The 16,617-nt window shown below is 41.3% G+C and overlaps 1 long non-coding RNA gene across 2 annotated transcripts; it reads left to right on the top strand.

The window, feature by feature from the left end:
* The first annotated feature begins 7,653 nt into the window (after positions 1 to 7,653).
* LOC121476054 lies at positions 7,654 to 14,925 on the top strand. Of its 2 annotated transcripts, none has more exons than XR_005983875.1 (3): positions 7,654 to 7,745; positions 11,937 to 12,108; positions 14,686 to 14,925. It is a non-coding gene; the product is annotated as an uncharacterized LOC121476054 (long non-coding RNA). The 2 variants fall into 2 exon arrangements; XR_005983876.1 differs by lacking the exon at positions 14,686 to 14,925 and adding an exon at positions 12,419 to 12,516.
* Positions 14,926 to 16,617: the final 1,692 nt, after the last annotated feature.

Here is a 16,617-nt window from a genome sequence, read left to right as displayed (position 1 = left end):
AAAGCTATTAAGTGAGAGCTGAGGTCTGGACTCAGTCCATTTTCAAAACCTAGACAATTAACCATTGCTACCTTTCTCTATTTCCCACACTTAAGAGAAGGCACATCTTTTTTTTTAATGCTGCTAGATGCTGTCATCACAAGACAGTTGAATTAAATATCAAATTAGATCTTAAAACCTAAAGGTATATGATCAGTCATCAAGTCTAGCTCCCCTCATTTCCCAAATAAAATAAGATAAAATCAAATGATATATAGAGAGATCATAGATTTTCCAAAGTCATGGAGATTATCCGGGATCTGAACCTGGATTTCCCGATTCCAGTGTTTACTTCATGTCATCACAAAAAATCAAATGTACCCAATCTTTAAGGGCAGCATATCTTTTGATTTCACTGGTTCTGATTCTCAGGTGTTTTTGATCATTGGATCATTTCATCAGAGCAAAACTCCCTGACCTACCAACCCCCTCACTCCTTTCTACTTCTACAAAGCCAAGTTAAAAAAAAAAAAAAGACAAATCATCCTAGGATAATTAGAAGAATAAAATTTTTATAGCCAATCAAAAAGAGAAAATAAGCAAATTAGTCTTACCTACACATGTCATAAACCAAACTATGTACCTAATCATACTGTAAACATAAAAAAATATATATTGTTCCCTGGATAGGAGGATGAAATTATAGCCCATTAATATGGTATATATTTTAATTTTCCTCCTATCTGGAATATTCCATTCCTCAGCAAGTCATTTTCCCCACAGTAACCAAACCTTTGATTCTTCCCTGTTAATTTCTTCTCCATGGTTCCCTTTTAAATTCCTCTCCTCTGGCTGGCCTTCCCTGGCACCCACCATGCCACTAGTATGGTCAGGCACCACTTTGTGTAATGCCACAGAATCATGGACTTACCTCCTGGTATAGTATTTATAGCAGAAAACCTAGTGCTCCCAGGACACTAAAATAGTTAAAGTTTACACCGTGTCCCATATCCCCATACTTTGGTGCTCAAAGCACATTTCTTGAATGAATACATGAATAAGCATTGTGAGTTTGCACCAAGCCATACCCTACCCAGCTGGCTTTCTTATGACCAACACCACTCATTGGCCAGAGCGCTGTTGACTATGGACTAGAACAGTAAGAGGCCTCAAAGGAACATAACCCATCATCTTAGTCTTAGATGTCTAACACTTTGTCCCAGGACTAACTTCTCCACCCCACAAAATCTCTTCAAGGACATTAAGATGGTGATTCTCAGTCTTTCATATTCTCTTCCTTAAAGATTTTATTTATGTATTTATTTGAGAGAGTGACTCGAAAGAGAGAAAGAGAGAGAGCACAAGCAGGAGGCAGAGCAGAGGGAGAAGCAGACTTTCCACTGACCAGGAAGCCCAACACAGGGCTCCATCCCAGGACCCTGAGATCATGAACTGACCAAAGGCAGATGCTTCATGACTGAGCTACCCAGGCGCCCGGTCTCTCACCTTCTTTGGCACACCTTAAATTATAGAATTTCCATTCTCACTTGAAAATTACATTTTGTTCACAGGTATCCACTACTTATTTCTTCAGTCCCTTTCCAGCGCCCTATCATTATTGAGTAGAACATTTGACTACATTACTTACTTCCCTTGACAGAGACCCCTTTTGTTCTGTAAATATGCCATTTCCATATTCTACTATCCTTTTGGTCTTAGGGCAAGAGGGACTCACCTATGTAAAATCTTGCACAAAGCCTTCAGCTCAAAATTCCATCTGCTTTATGTCAGGAGAAATATGCAACCTCTGTTGCTTCTAAAGCAAATTTCACACATCATTTAAAATGTGATGGCTGGCCCAACTCTGAGGAATTTGCCTGGCATCTATGTCCTGTAACCAATCCATTGAAATCCATACTCCTCAGAGGCCTTTTCCCACCTGTACATCTTTGACCACCAATGAAAATCATTTCACCATGGCCCTTTTGAACTCAAGAGCTTGTACCCTCCTCAAATAGTTTTAATAGCATAACCGTGGTCTCTGAATGGGGAGTTCTTGATTTTCCATCCCTGAAATTTTTCCATAGCAACAGTCTTACCATCATAAATATTCCCATTTATGCTAGCATATTTTGTCAGCTACTAAATTTGCTTTTTGGAAGGAAGAAGGTGTTGAAGAAAGAAACCACAGGAAGTTACCTGCTTGTTGGGAAGCCTAAAAGGCAATCATTCTGATCCTCTCTTTATGTCTTCTCACAGGTCATGATCCACGACTTGGGCTCCCTTTTCCTGTAGGGGAAATGGATACATGAAACATCAATATTTAGCTAATACAGTTAATTAGAAAGAGATGTTGGGGGATCCAGTTGGGATTTATTTCCCTTCATTCTATAAGGCCCAAACCCACATGATGCTTCTTTGTCACTCAACATGTGTGTGATGCGGGGTGGGTTGTGGAAAGAAGGTAGGTGTGCAGGTGGATATGGGTAGATGTGCCCACAGTTCTTAACATTCAACTTTTCCTACCAAGAACTAGATTTCATCTTTTTCCTTAAGAAAAATGAAAATAGAAACACACACACACAAACCATCCAGGGTCTTAGCTCCTAAATCCCTGCCAGACTAACAGATTAACTACATTTCTTAAGCAATAATTGACCTATATCCATATTCTCTGATGAGGGAAAGAAAGGCAAGAGAAATGTAGTTTAAATTAAATCTCCTTACAGCAGCCCACGGATAGGTCCCTGAAAACAGCAGAGCGTGACCTCCTCAGGGAATTCATGGCTTTCCTAGTGCCTTAATGTTTACGTTTTATTAAAGACTAAAAGTAACCTTATCTTAACAGCAGCTGGCCCCTCAAGGTCCTGAAAGCCTTGCCTCAGAATTCCTTAGATATGTGTGTTATCCCTAACCCCCAGGAATTAAAAAGTATATGATCAGCCACTCCTCACAATCCCAGTGCATCTCTCTCTGCCCACTGGTCCTGTCCGTGTATCCCCCCCCACCCCCCGTCCCCCCACAACCCCGTTGAAATAATCAAATCACCTTTTTGCAGCAAAAAAGTCTCAAGAATTCTCTCTTGGGTGCTCACTCATGAACCAAAAAACTTTTAAATTCCATCACTGTCCATCCCTCCCTCTCTTAGGATTCCCTCTACACGTTTTCCGTCATGAAAACAAGGACTCAATTTTACAAGAGTTAAACTTAACAAAAGAAATGCGACAAGTAAGATACTTAACTGACAAAAATGATACGCGGGAGGAAAGGAAAGAAGCACTTTCTCATTACAGCACTCTGCAATCCTGTAGTCTAACATTTAGCATAGTGAACGGTAAATAAATGTAATGCAATGGCTTGCCCACTGGTGTTTGATAAATGATGGATTCTAACGAGTATGGAATGTTTCATAATATGAGGAACCCATCTCAGGGCTGAACAATTATTAAGAATTGGATAATCCAAATGTAGAGAGTGACCTGAATAAAGATACCAGGAGGGAAGGAACTTTGCTCACCAGTGGGACAGTGTCGTGTGCTGGTCTCAGTCTGTCACTAACCAGTACTGTTGCTGGACTAGTCTCTGTGCTTCTTATTACCATTGTAAGATGCTCCCAGAGATAACTATTAGGGAATCTGGGGCCGGTAGTAATTACTTACAAGTCCTGGGGCTACAAGGCACAGCTGGGGGCATAGGCCAGGACATGGGGAGAGCCTAGGAGCTTGGGAGGGAGGTGAGGAGAGCCTGGTGTTCTGTTTTTATTGGGGTCAAGCGTGGGCGTAGGCTCTCTCATTATTGGTGAATTTAGAACAGGAGGGTGGAGGGAGAAAGGGGGAAAAAAACCCTGTTCAAATGTCAGTCTTGGAACTCAACCAAGATCTCCAAAGCAAAAGGGCCTGCAGGGGAGGGGGGAAGGGCTTGCTCTTTACCCAGCCCTGTAGCCCGTAGCCGGCAGTGTGTTTATCGGAGAGGGCCAGCTCTGAAGTGGACGCCTGAGCAATCAAAGCTTAAATCAGGTACCTGCATTACAAGAAAGAAAGCCCAACTGTCAGAGTTGACACCACAGACCTTAGATTAGTCCAGGTACAGAACTAGGGATGGTTTTATAATCTTGTCTCCTCCGGCCAATTTCAACTCAGTGGTACATTCTTTTTGGAAAAATGATTTACAATCTTTTCTACTTTTATTTTTCTACTTCTATACCAGTAGTGAATGAATGACTCAGGTCCTTTGGGTTCCTGGTGACCATCCATTAGATGGAGGTTACAAAGAAATGTGAATAAATAAGAGGAAAACCTGGAAGACCAGCACACATTTATCATGCACAGCTCAACTGAAAGGCTTATTTAGGGGGTACCTGAGGAGAACAGTCAGTTAAGTGTCCAACCCTCGGTTTTTGCTCGGGTCATGATGTCAGGGTCATGCTCTCAGTGAGATCCAGCCCCACATGGAGCCTCACATCAAGGCCCACGCTCAGCATGGAGCCTGCTTGAGTGTCTCTCTCCTTTTCCCTCTCCCTCTGCCCCTCCCGTTAGTGCTCTTTCTCTTTGTAAAATAAATACATCTTTTGAAAAAGCCTTATTTAGTAGGAAGTAAAGCTATTTCACTAAAGCGGCATCATTAATTACCAAGGAGATGTAAATAACGTGGGAAAACTTTATGTGGATAACTTGGGAGACACTGAGTGACTAGTTATACTTGATAATGGCAGCAAGCTCTCTGGTAAGAAAATGTCATCTGGAATGTAATCATTTAAAACTCAGTCAAAAAAAAAAAAAACTAATAAGACCTTTAATGTAATACCAGAGTCAGGAGAATAAATGTCACCTGTGTGCAGAAAACAAGATCTCCTCTGGCATCTATTATTTAATTTGCTTTTGCTTCAATCCTAGCTCTTAAAAAATGAAAAGCCCCTAATGACAATCTCTAAGTCTACTTAGGAAGCCACTGTGCTTCAGTTATTCCCTATTCTACAGCAAGTGCTATTAGTATCTCTGAGATACTCTGAGCCTCCAGAGAAACTTGAGTAAAATTCATTTCCTTAATCAGTTTGCATTCACTGAGCAGTTACTATGTGCTGAGCCTTGCAGGTCTCTGAGGGCTGAGAAAAATGGCCCCAGTGAAAATAAAAAAAGGGTCAGGTGGGACTCAGGTGTCCACACTCTTGATCTTGTCTGAGCCCTCCAGACCTGAGACTGAGTTATGAACTTAGTGTTCCTTTTTCAGAGCATCCCAAAGCACGTCATGATAGCACCAAGGCATTATGCTGTCTTCCAGAGCATCTACTGGACACCTTGGAGTGCCCTCAACTGTTCCTCCTTTCTCACGCTGCCTTCATAGCACACATTTCATGGGAAAATGCATCTTCTCAACCTTCTTCAGAAGATGCTGTTCCATCAGTTCCTGCCCTTCTGTCCTCACTGCCAACAGCCTTGCCTCATGCTTTTATTCTCGATGACCTGGACTCTTATTATCTTGTCTTCCTGAAGGGTCTCTCAGCCCCTTCTCCTGGAGAATGTGTGTGTGTATGCGTGTGTGCATGCACGCTTCTGTGTGTGTATGTTTTCAGTGAATATTAATTTCACAACAAATAAATTTTAAGGGAATTGCTAATTATCCCTGATCTCACTATTCATTTATTTATTCATCCAGCAAATTCAATGTCTAGCTCCTGTTCTTGGCACTAGGACGTAATAATGGGTAAGATAAAAGTGATCCTTACAAATCTGTAGCTTACAGTCCAACTTAACACTTAAATATATAAAAACTTACTCTCTTCTTTCACAAGTATATTTGTTACTACTAGAACAGAACTATAAAACAAATTTGCCCTAAAATCTTCCTGACAGTCTGCTTACTTAACTCCCTAGATCACACCTAGACTGAAAGTGTAAGTACCTAGTGGTCAGCAGTGTTAAATAACCTCACAAAATTACTTCAGATAATTGGAACTAATAACAATATATTATTTAATAATTATTTTGTATTACTGGTCTTAATAAGGTAAAGATATCTGTCATACAGAGTTGTTGGTGTGAATAGTAAATGTGTGTACATATGCATAAATACACATAATACCCAGCATGCAATAGATGCTCACAAATGTTGAAACAAAAAATGTGAAATGATCCATCAAAAAAGCATTAATTCTCTCAAATATTGCTACAAAATATCTCAAAAATGCTACAGGGTTTCATCAAAAATGCTACGGTGTTTCTATAGTAATTTTGATGACTAACGCTTTTAATATTAAAATTATTGCACAATGAACGATCAAGCTTTTGATTAAAAGACCAAATATTTTTTTTTCACTGTGTCCTATTCTTTTTTTTTTTTAAGATTTATTTATTTATTTATTCATGAGTGACACAGAGAGAGGCAGAGGCACAGGCAGAGGGAGAAGCAGGCTCCCTGCAGGGAGCCTGATGCAGGACTTGATCCTGAAACTCCAGGATCACACCCTGAGCCAAAGGCAAACACTCAACCCAGGTGTCCCCACCCTGTCCTATTCTTGATCCCTAAGAGTGAAGGGTAAATGAGGAAGCTGTATCCTCTGCACCCCATTCACATCACTCTACAGCTTATAATAAAATAAGGAAGCTCACAAGCAATATGCAGGGTGCATTTGTCTGAGCTTCAAATGCCTAGAACTAAGGTGACTGCTGAAAAAATATTTCTTCTAGGTTTCAGACACAAGGATGAGATTTTAGGTCCTCTACTTTTCTTTTTTCTCTTTTTTAAAGATTTTATTCATTTATTCAACGGTGGGGGAGAGAGTGTACAAGCAAGGGGAGTAGCAGAGGGAGAGGGAGAAGCAGGCTCCCTGCTGAGCAGGGATCCCTATGGGAGGCTTGATCCGAGGACCCTGGGATCATGAACTGAGCAGAAGGCAGATGCTTTGAGCAGACTGAGCCACCCAGGCGCTCCAGATGCTCTACTTTTCTATTATAAAGGCAAGTTGGTTCTTTATACAGATTTCTCTCAATTTTGTCACATTCTGCCTCTGGCCAGTTGCCCATACTGGAGAAGGTTCACAGTAATACCTGCTATTCCAAGGTCTGTGCTTGTCTGAGGTTTCACAGTGACTTGGCATCCTTTGCTGTCCTAAACTGTCTTCATTCCCTCTAGCATAGACCTGCTCTCCCATCAAAGATATGGGGTATTTTGACACTCCACCATTCCCATGTGGTACAACCTGTCTTCACGGGAGCACCCTCCCCTAATCCCACTCCCAAATAGTCATATTATTTGGCAGATGACATTCATCATCTGTGCATCGTGTCTTACAAGGTCTGTGGCTGCTAGAGGAGACAGAGCTAGAAAATCATCTAACGTTTGCTTGATCTGCAGGCGTCTGTCATGGCCTGGCAGCCGTGGCCATGGGCAGGAATCCAAATACAGAACAAGAGGGCAAGTTGCCATTTTAGCAGATGGACTTGCAGCGAAATAGCCAAGAGCTTCTATAACAAGCACCATGGACGTGGAGGCAGAACAGGACACGCAGCCAATACCATTCAGTTGGCTCTTTATCTGTTGCTTAGAAACCTTGGGTTCAGGAGCAATGTCCTTTCTAATTATGACTTGAGCTGGGGACATTCCCATCATAGGAACTAGGATCTGTGACTGTCACCGGTAAGTGTAGGGCAGCGGGAGGCCAGCTGGAAATTTGAAGCCAACAGAGCCAGCTCTAAAATCTGCACTTGGGATGAGAATTGCCTCTCCTGGAGCTAAATCAGCAAATGCAGCCTGGTTGTCAGAGCTAAGAGGTAAGAAATAAAGATGGATCATTGTGTGCTTGTGTTCTTTTCCTCTGCTTTCACTCTGCATGAGCAGGAAAATCCAGTGAGCCACAAAATAGTCAAGGAAACCCTTCCTAGTAATGGCAGGCCAGATTGGGCTGGCCTGAGTCAGTCTAGAAAGAATAGAAAAGCAAATGAGAGACACAAGCAAAGGAAAGAGACTGGATTCTGAACGAGTATGTTAAAGAGCCTGTAGAGCATCATGAGGCTTGGACTCAGAAGTCATATCATCTAATTCCAATCCAGGCTCCACTTACTTTGTAATTATGGCCAGGTTACTGAAATTCAGAGCTGCTCCACCTTGGTTTTAGAGATATCAGTTAATTTCCAGAAATAACCATTCTGGCCACATGCCTTTTTCTCTTTTCACATTTAAATTCCCACTCTTGGGGCACCTGGGTGGCTCAATCAGTTATATATTACCTTTGGCTCAGGTCATGATCCCAGAGTCCCAGGGTCAAGCCTGGCATCAGGCTCCCTGCTCAGCGGAGAGTCTGCGTCTCCCTCTGCCCCTCACCCTGCTGGTGCTCTCTCTCACTCACTCTCTCTCTCATAAATAAATGAATAAATAAATAAATCTTTTAAAAAATAAAATAAATTTTCACTCTTATGTTTTAAATTTACCAATAAAGAGGCCCCCTCTTTGACCCCAGTGAACCCCAGAACCCCAGGCCTAGGTTTCTCTCTTTCTCTCCCCATTCCCTGCAACCTCACTGTGAGGCCCCAAGTGTGCCCTGTAATTTACAGGACTTGTACATAATAAACCTTGAGTTTTCAAAGTTTCCTAATAGTTATTGTTGAGAGGATCTTGCAATCATGATAAGAACCACAGGGATACCTGGCTGGCTCGGTTGGTGGAGGATGAGACTCTTGATCTTGATCTTATAAATTAAAACCCCATGTTTGCTGTAGAGATTACTTAAAAAAAAGGGACGCCTGGGTGGCTCAGCGGTTGAGTGTCTGCCTTCGGCTCAGGCCATGATCCCAGGGTCCTGGGATTGAGTCCCACGTCCGGCTCCCTGCAGGAAGCCTGCTTCTCCCTCTACCTGTGTCTCTGTCTCTAATGAATAAATAAATAAAATCTTAAAAAAAAGGGGGGGGGAGATTACTTAAAACAAAAAGAGCCACAAGAGCAAGTCCAGCTACAATATTGGTTATAGATACATGGAGACTAGCACATGATACTACTACATCTACTGCATCTCACAGCATCCAGTACAACTACCACAAACCAAGAAACCATCACCTGTCCTCTAGGTTATTGAAATAGGCTTTTCCCTTCTTATTCTATCTTTTAAAAAAGTAACAACATTTTTATGTTTCCATTTTATCTTTTATTGGCTTAATAGCCCTACTTCTGTATGATATTTTTCAGTCACTGCTCTAGAGTTTATAGTACACATCTTCAAGTTACCATGGTCTATCTTCATATAATATTATAATACTTCATGTATAGTTTAAGAAACTTAAAAAAACTTCATTTCCTCTCTCATTTCCTTTGTGATCTTCTTACATACATTTCACATCCACATAATTATAAATCTCATTAGTTTTTGTGGGTTTTTTTGCTTTAAACAGTCAACTATTTTTAAAGAGGTTAAAAGTAAGAAAAATTGTATTTTATTATTTCTCAGACACTTAACTATTTTCCATACTCTTCATTCCTTTACATAGATCCTTACGTACATTCATTGGGCAAAATTAGAATAAGAATAGTCCCCAAAATTATAGAGTTGCAGCCAGAAATAAATGAGTATAAAGCACTTTGCATACATTTTGTCATATAGTACATGTGTATTAAATATTAGCTCCTATTAATGTTTTACAAAGAAATACAGCAGATGTAGAAAAAAGAGAAATTTATAGCCTTAGGGTGAAAAAAGTTTATTACCAAAGAAAGGGGTACCTACAGTAATCACAAAGCTAAAAGGAAGGAAAATAATAAGCACTGTGTCAAGAGTATAGAGACAGAGGTTTAAGTTCTGGGACTTTCCATGTTACTCGAGGTCTTGTTTGTGTTAGGGTTCTCCAAAGAAATAGAACGATAGGAAATACCTATGTATATCTATACGGAGATATATCGATAAGAGAAGATTTATTATAGGAATTGGCTCACACGGTTATGGAGGCCAAGAAGCCCCAAAATCTGCCATCTGCAAGCTGAAGAACCAGGAAAAGAGGCGATATAATTCATTCTCAGTCTGAAGCCTAGACTTACACTCTCCACCAGGAGATGGACTTTCACTATCCAGACCGAGGTCAAAGGCCAGGAACCAGGAGCACCAATGAGAGAGGGCAAGAGAAGATGGATGTCTCAACTCAAGAAGAAAGAATTCACTCTTTCTTCACCTTTTTTATTCCAGAGGAGCCTTCAATAGATCGGATGAGGCCCAGTATTAGTGAGGGCAATCTTTACTCAGTCTACTGATTCAAAAGCTAATCTCTTCCAGAAACACCCTCACAGACATTCAGAACTAATGTGTTACGGCTCTCTAGGCATCTCTTAGCCCAATCAAGTAACACATAAAATTAACCATCACAACATTATCAATGGAAGTCTTACAGCCATAAATAAAAAGAGCGGGAACTGTCTAGCCCAAATGTCATTGATTGTCATCCAAATTTGTATCAAATAAAGATGAAAGCAGTGCAGAAAGAGCTACGTTGGGGTTAATCAAGAACCCTCAGACACGCAGAGAAAGAGACAGGGCTAGAATCTCAGACACTTGACCCCATGCGCCGTTCTCTCTGCACAGTCTCAGAACTGTAACAGCCTTTCCGAAGTCTGGATCAATGATGACACTTTACATTCTGGTCAGGAGAATACCCATCTCTGCACATGTTTGATGCTTTGCTGCTGGCTGACAAGCCCGAAGCTACCCTGTGCAAAAACTACCTATCTCCCTTGAGGTCAATGATATTGACATTTTTGGCCTGATTTGGAGGTGCTTTATCCACAAGCTGCAGTAAATCTGATTTAGCCTCATTCTCCATATCACTGACAGTTCTGACTTTGGCAGGAGCATGTGTCATGCCAGAGAAACAAAGTGAGGAAGAAGAACTAGATTCCAAGATACGAGCATGATATATGATGAAGGATCTTGTAGTTCAGCTCTTGTTTTTGTTTTTTGTTGTTTTTTTCACCTAGCATGAGGTTACTTCCAAAGAAACTTGGAAATAATTTTTAAAAACACAGTGGATCAGGGGTGCCTGGGTGGCTCAGTCTGTTAAGCATCTGCCTTCAGCTCAGGTCATGATCTCAGGGTCTTGGAACTGAGCCCCCTGTCGGGCTCTTTGCTCATTGGGGAGTCTGCTTCTCCCTCTCCCTCTCCCTCTGCCTCTCCCCACTGCTTGTGCTCACTCTCTCTCTCTCTCAAATTAAATAAAAATCTTAAACACACACACACACACACACACACACACACACACACATAATGATCAAATGCCACCCAAATGAGTAAGGGAGAGGCAGGGCTAGGTAGGGAGAGATATAGGTAAGGGGCCAGGGAATCAGGCTCATAGAAATGCCAAAAATGTGGAGATGAAAGGAAACCAGAAATAAACCAGAAAACCAGACCATCCTGTCCTAAGTGTCAGAAGTGGGGTGTTGTTATAACAGCTACTTGTGACCAACAGAGAATTATGGGACCCTAAAAAGGAAGTAAGCCATTGAAGGTGTTATCACTAGTCCTTACTCAATGGTGATATTGATAGAGATGTTAAGAGGATTTAAGTTCCCTGGTGGACTTTCAATAAAAGACCAACCCTGTAAGCCACCCCCATCCCCCCAAGGCAACCCTGTCAGGTCCCTTTTCACTCTGGATAGCCTTTTCTGTGTCCTCACTTAATAAACTACTTCTATCACTTTAGTCAAACTCCTTTGTCTGAGAGATTCATTCTTAGTGAGACAAGAACCTCACTCTCCTGCTTCACTAACAGGCGGTTGTCACCATCTTATCTGGCTTACCTAGTCTGTTCAACCACCTGTGAAAACTTAGTCACAAAAGCCCCTTTGTGTTTGGTGACACCGGATAGAAGAGGGTATAGGGAGAGAAAAATAACAAAATATGTATAAATGCGAACATTCAGAGTATTTTTAAAAACAAGGTGAAAAACTAATTGAGAGATATGGAAATAGTCATTGCTCTTTTCTTACAGGGTGCTTTGGGTATTAAAAGTTCCCAATCATAGTTCATGGAACATCATAAATGTGGACAGAGCTTCAAAAACAGATTTGGAGAGAAACACACAAAGAGAGCTTCGGTCTGCCCTCTCCCTCCCACTGGTAGTGAGATCTGTTTTGGTGCAGTAGCCTTGCTTCACCCTTCTGGTAAGAGAAAGTTGCTTTTCCTGTCAGAAATCAATGTTTCCACATTCCATGTAGACCTGGTGGACCTGTGGGTTAGAGTTGTGAGCAGGTGAATAAGACCAGCCAATCAGAGAACTCTATCTCTTTGGTTCCAGTGATGGGGTTAGGAATGGACACATAACTCAAGGAGATATAAGTCTTCCAGATAATTGATGTTTGGAGAGTAAGAATAGAAAGAGAGAGAGAGAGAGAGAGAGAGAGAGAGTCCTTTTTTTTTTTTTTTGAATAATAAACTATAAGTACATAAGCCTGGTCATCTCTTTCGCCACAGAAAGTCTGAGAACTGAACCTACACGCAGAAGGAAGAAGCACTGAAAGATGAAGATGGAGGAGACAGGCAACAAAGAAAACTCTAATAATGTCTTCTGTGTTGGGGTGGCTAGTTGGCTGAACATCCTACTCTTGATTTAAGCTCAGGTCATGGTCGTGAGATTGAGCCCCGTGTTGGCTCCCTGTGAAGTGGGGAGTCTGCTGAGGATAGTCTCTTCCTCTCCCTCTGCCTTTTCCCCCACTTACTCTCCTCCCTTTCTCTAAAATCCACAAGTAAATCTTAAAAAATCTTTTGTGTCATTGAATTGTGATAGTAGAATCAAGATACTTCCAGGTATGTAAGCCAATATATCCTTCTTTTGGCTTTAGGAGTTTATTTCTATGGCTTTTGACTAAAAGAAACTGATATGGTATATATTGGAATCTTTCATGATAATAATCTCTAGGACCTTGTTTTTCTAGTATAAAAATAAATTAAGCCAATTTGCTTCTGCTACTAGGGGACATATCTTGGAAAACAACATCTAATAGTATGAGGTGGAGGCTGTCTTTAAGCCCAGTTTCACTGTCTTTAAAGGAATACTGAAGGAGCCGACCCAGGAGACACACCAGAGACATAGCAATGAATATTGAACTTCTTACTGGTTATGGGGTGACTATCTACATCTTTCTACACTTACGACCAGTTCTTTTTTTTTTTTTAAGATTTTATTTATTTATTCATGAGAGACAGAGAGAGAGAGGCAGAGATACAGGCAGAGAGAGAAGCAGGCTCCACGCTGGGAGCCCAATGTGGGACTCAATCCTGGGACTCCAAGATCACACCCTGAGCCCAAGGCAGACACTCAACTGCTGAGCCACCTAGGTGCCCCTGTCCAGTTCTGATTAAAGTTCATAAAAGATTATTTCATCAATTGCATTTGCTGTATGTAATCAATGATCATGGCAGGATTATTTTTTGCTATAGAAGTGAAGCAGAGTAATATTTTGAAATATTAATCAATGGTTTTTCCAAGATAGTTCTCATTGTCTAACCCCTTCTCCTAATTTAAGCAAGTGGACATCTCTACTATTACAGAAATGAGATAACCCAGCAAAATTCCTAGTTCAGTTTGTAGCTTTGGAGCTGCAAAAGTCTAGATAGAAGAAAACAGAAGGAATTGGAGATGATCCAGGAGAGCTTAGTTTTTGTCTCATAGAGGCCAAGAATGAATCTCGTGGACAAAGGAGAATGAGCAAAGCGATAGAAGTTTATTAAGCAGAGATAAGAGAGGCCTCTCAGAAGTGAGAGAGGTCCTGACAGGGTTGCCACTGAAGGCTTGTAGGGTTGTTCTTCCCATGACTGGGAAGCTTGTGGCCTTGAGATTTTCATGCTATCTTGATTTGAGTTATGACTGGTGATAACATCTTTCATGGCTCACTTCTTTAGGGTCTGGTTATTCTTTGTTGGTCACAGATGACTGTCATAAAAAGACCCCTCCCCGCCCACACCTAAGGCAGGGTGATCTGGCCTGCTCCCTTATCCCTGGTTTACTTATACCTTGGCATTTTTGGGATTTCTGAGCCTGATTCTGTGGCCCCATACCTAGGCCTGCCTGGCCCTGTTTGTCCCTAACTCAGAGAGAACTGAGAAGTGGAAGAGATTCCTGGGAAGGGGGCCCCCAGAAACATTAAAGTACAAGTGCTGTGTGATACATGCTTGATACAACCCCATACTCCACCCGATCCCCCTCGTTTCTAAGCTTCAGAGCAGGCAGGGAGAGCAGTCAACATGTTTCCGTGCTGCAGGAGAGGCTCTGAGGCAGCACAGTCAGACCTGGAGCAAAGGAGAGCATAGTAACAATCTGCAGGACTGATGACCCAGAACCAGACTAGATGCTTGATATCACAGAAGATGTCTGTGTGGACAGATGACAGTCAGAAACCAGACATTGCTGTGCCCTGCAACACAAGCTATAGAATTTAGCCACCATCCTGGGGGAAAGGGGCAGGACCTTGAATTGATTGAGATTTTAGTTCCTGTCATCAGGGGAATGAGGTCTTGAAACAGAATTGTATTGAGTTATAGAAAAATAAAGGTTGTGTTTCTGAAGAACTGAAGCTTATGGGTAGGCAAAGATTCATATTCCCTACTGAAATGTTAAAAATGCTTTCTCAGAGTAATGGAACCAACAAAAACCTTTCAATAATTTATTTAATGTTTACATTTGACATTATAGATCACTAAACTTATGGTTTTGTGTTAAATAAAGAATTGTTTTGTTGCAGATAGCACCTAAGTCTGCATCAGCTGTGGCCTTCACACCCCTGCATCTCTTGGGATTGTGCATGAGGATAATTCCTCTTCAATTTATCGAAGAATCCTGTACCCTAGGCCAGCATAGCACAAAGGTGGACTGTTAACCAGAAGGAAGGCTAAGCTAAAGGTGGCCTACCCAGTATTCCTGCCATAAGACTGTCAATTCCAAACGCACCCACATCTCCGACAGATTGTGGACAGCACCCATCTGTATGTGAAGCAAGCTTGGAGAAGTAGAACAACTCCCTATGTGTTGTCTACTACAAAGAAAAGACATCTTTGCTTTATCCAGCTATAATGACATTTTCCTTTTCTTCATCATAAGAACACAAAATATACATCCTGAGACATGCCAGCTGCTTTACGTATGTTGTCTCATTTAATCCTCACAATGGCACTGTGTGGTAGGTTTTATTAGTCCCATTTTCAAATGAGGAGAAGCTCAGAGAGGTTAGTGACTGATCAGGTCATACAGCTAATAAGGAGAAAATTGTTAAAAGGTTCAAATTGTGGCTTGATGGCTTAGCAGTATTTGAAAAATCCATTAAATGCTGTCTGTGTGATTTCCATCAGCAACGCTCACCCTTGCTATTCTTTGGGCAAGAATCCACGGTCCCTACATATTCATACAGCCTGATTTTCTCATCTTCAGGTCTAAGCTAAGCAAAGTTACTTCCTAGGAAAGACTGACCCTATGACCTTATTATCTAATGAGGAATAAAGTAGCGCCCTGGTCCCCAGCCTCTATCACATCACCATTGCTGCCTGTGTTTATCACTTCCTGATGATCTTTTCCATCTATTTCCCTCTCCTCCAGGTTTCTGACTTCCATTCATGTGTGTCTACCCTGATATCACAGTAGCCAGAGTGATATGTAAGGCAATTATTACATTCCTCCCTCAAGCTCCTTGAAGTCTTCCTACATCACTCAGAGTAAGTTTCCAAGTCTTTATTCAGTCTAATCTCCGAGAACCCCTCTCTCCACTCTCCCCAACTCACTTCTTCCCCAGTCACTGCTTCCTGAACAGACTTCAGGGTCCAAGTTTCTGCAATTTTTCTACTTGGGACAGTATTTGCCCAGGTCTCCTCACTCCTCAATCTCTAGTTTCCCTCAAGTCTTGCTCATTATACCTGGTTGCTTAAAATAATAAAAAGTAACATAATAACTATTCACTTTTAACCGAAGTTCCTTTAAGGGCATCCTCGCAAGACTAATTAATTGTTTGATTCTACTAACCATGAGGGATACAGGTGTTTAAAGGAAGAAGGAAGAACTTACTCATCTTGCTATTTCTAGAAAAAATAAAATTAAAAAAAAAAAGATTTAATCTATCGCTAGTGATCAGAAATTTAAATACTTTCATTTGGCTTTTTACCATTCTACTTGTCTTTCATTTCTGTAAGCTACTGTCATTTATTTCTTTCATGGGTTCATTTATTCGTTCATTTACTCTTTTATTCAATGTGTATTTTTGAATACCTATGGAGTACTCAGCAATGGATACAGAGATGAGCAAGACCTGGTACCTGTCCTCAAAAGCCTCTAAAATCTAGAGAGAGACATCCCTACAATCCATTGGGAGGGACAATGTGACATGTGCCACCTGATGTTTCTATGGGGGCATTCTGCATTGAACTATTCCAAAAAACTCATTCTCAGAGTTACAAAGTAAAAAGAGCTTTCTGGAATCTCATTTTTAGGGGGCCAGTAGGATAAAAGACATGCTACACTAAGGAAATTTAGTATTCACTTGGTAAATGAACCAAGAGGAGTTCGCTCCTTAGTGAGTGAGAGGGAAACTATAGCAGGTGAGTTGTCCTACAAAGAAAACTGTATTTGCAGCAGATCAGGAGATCATGAGGAGGAGCTTTCAAAGCTGTGACACTCCCCCGCCCCCAAG

Source organism: Vulpes lagopus, chromosome 15, assembly GCF_018345385.1.
Source record: "Vulpes lagopus strain Blue_001 chromosome 15, ASM1834538v1, whole genome shotgun sequence".
Classification (NCBI taxonomy): Eukaryota; Metazoa; Chordata; class Mammalia; order Carnivora; family Canidae; genus Vulpes; species Vulpes lagopus.
The sequence above is the reverse complement of the archived record's forward strand: the minus strand, read 5'-3'. Positions and strand labels throughout refer to the sequence as shown.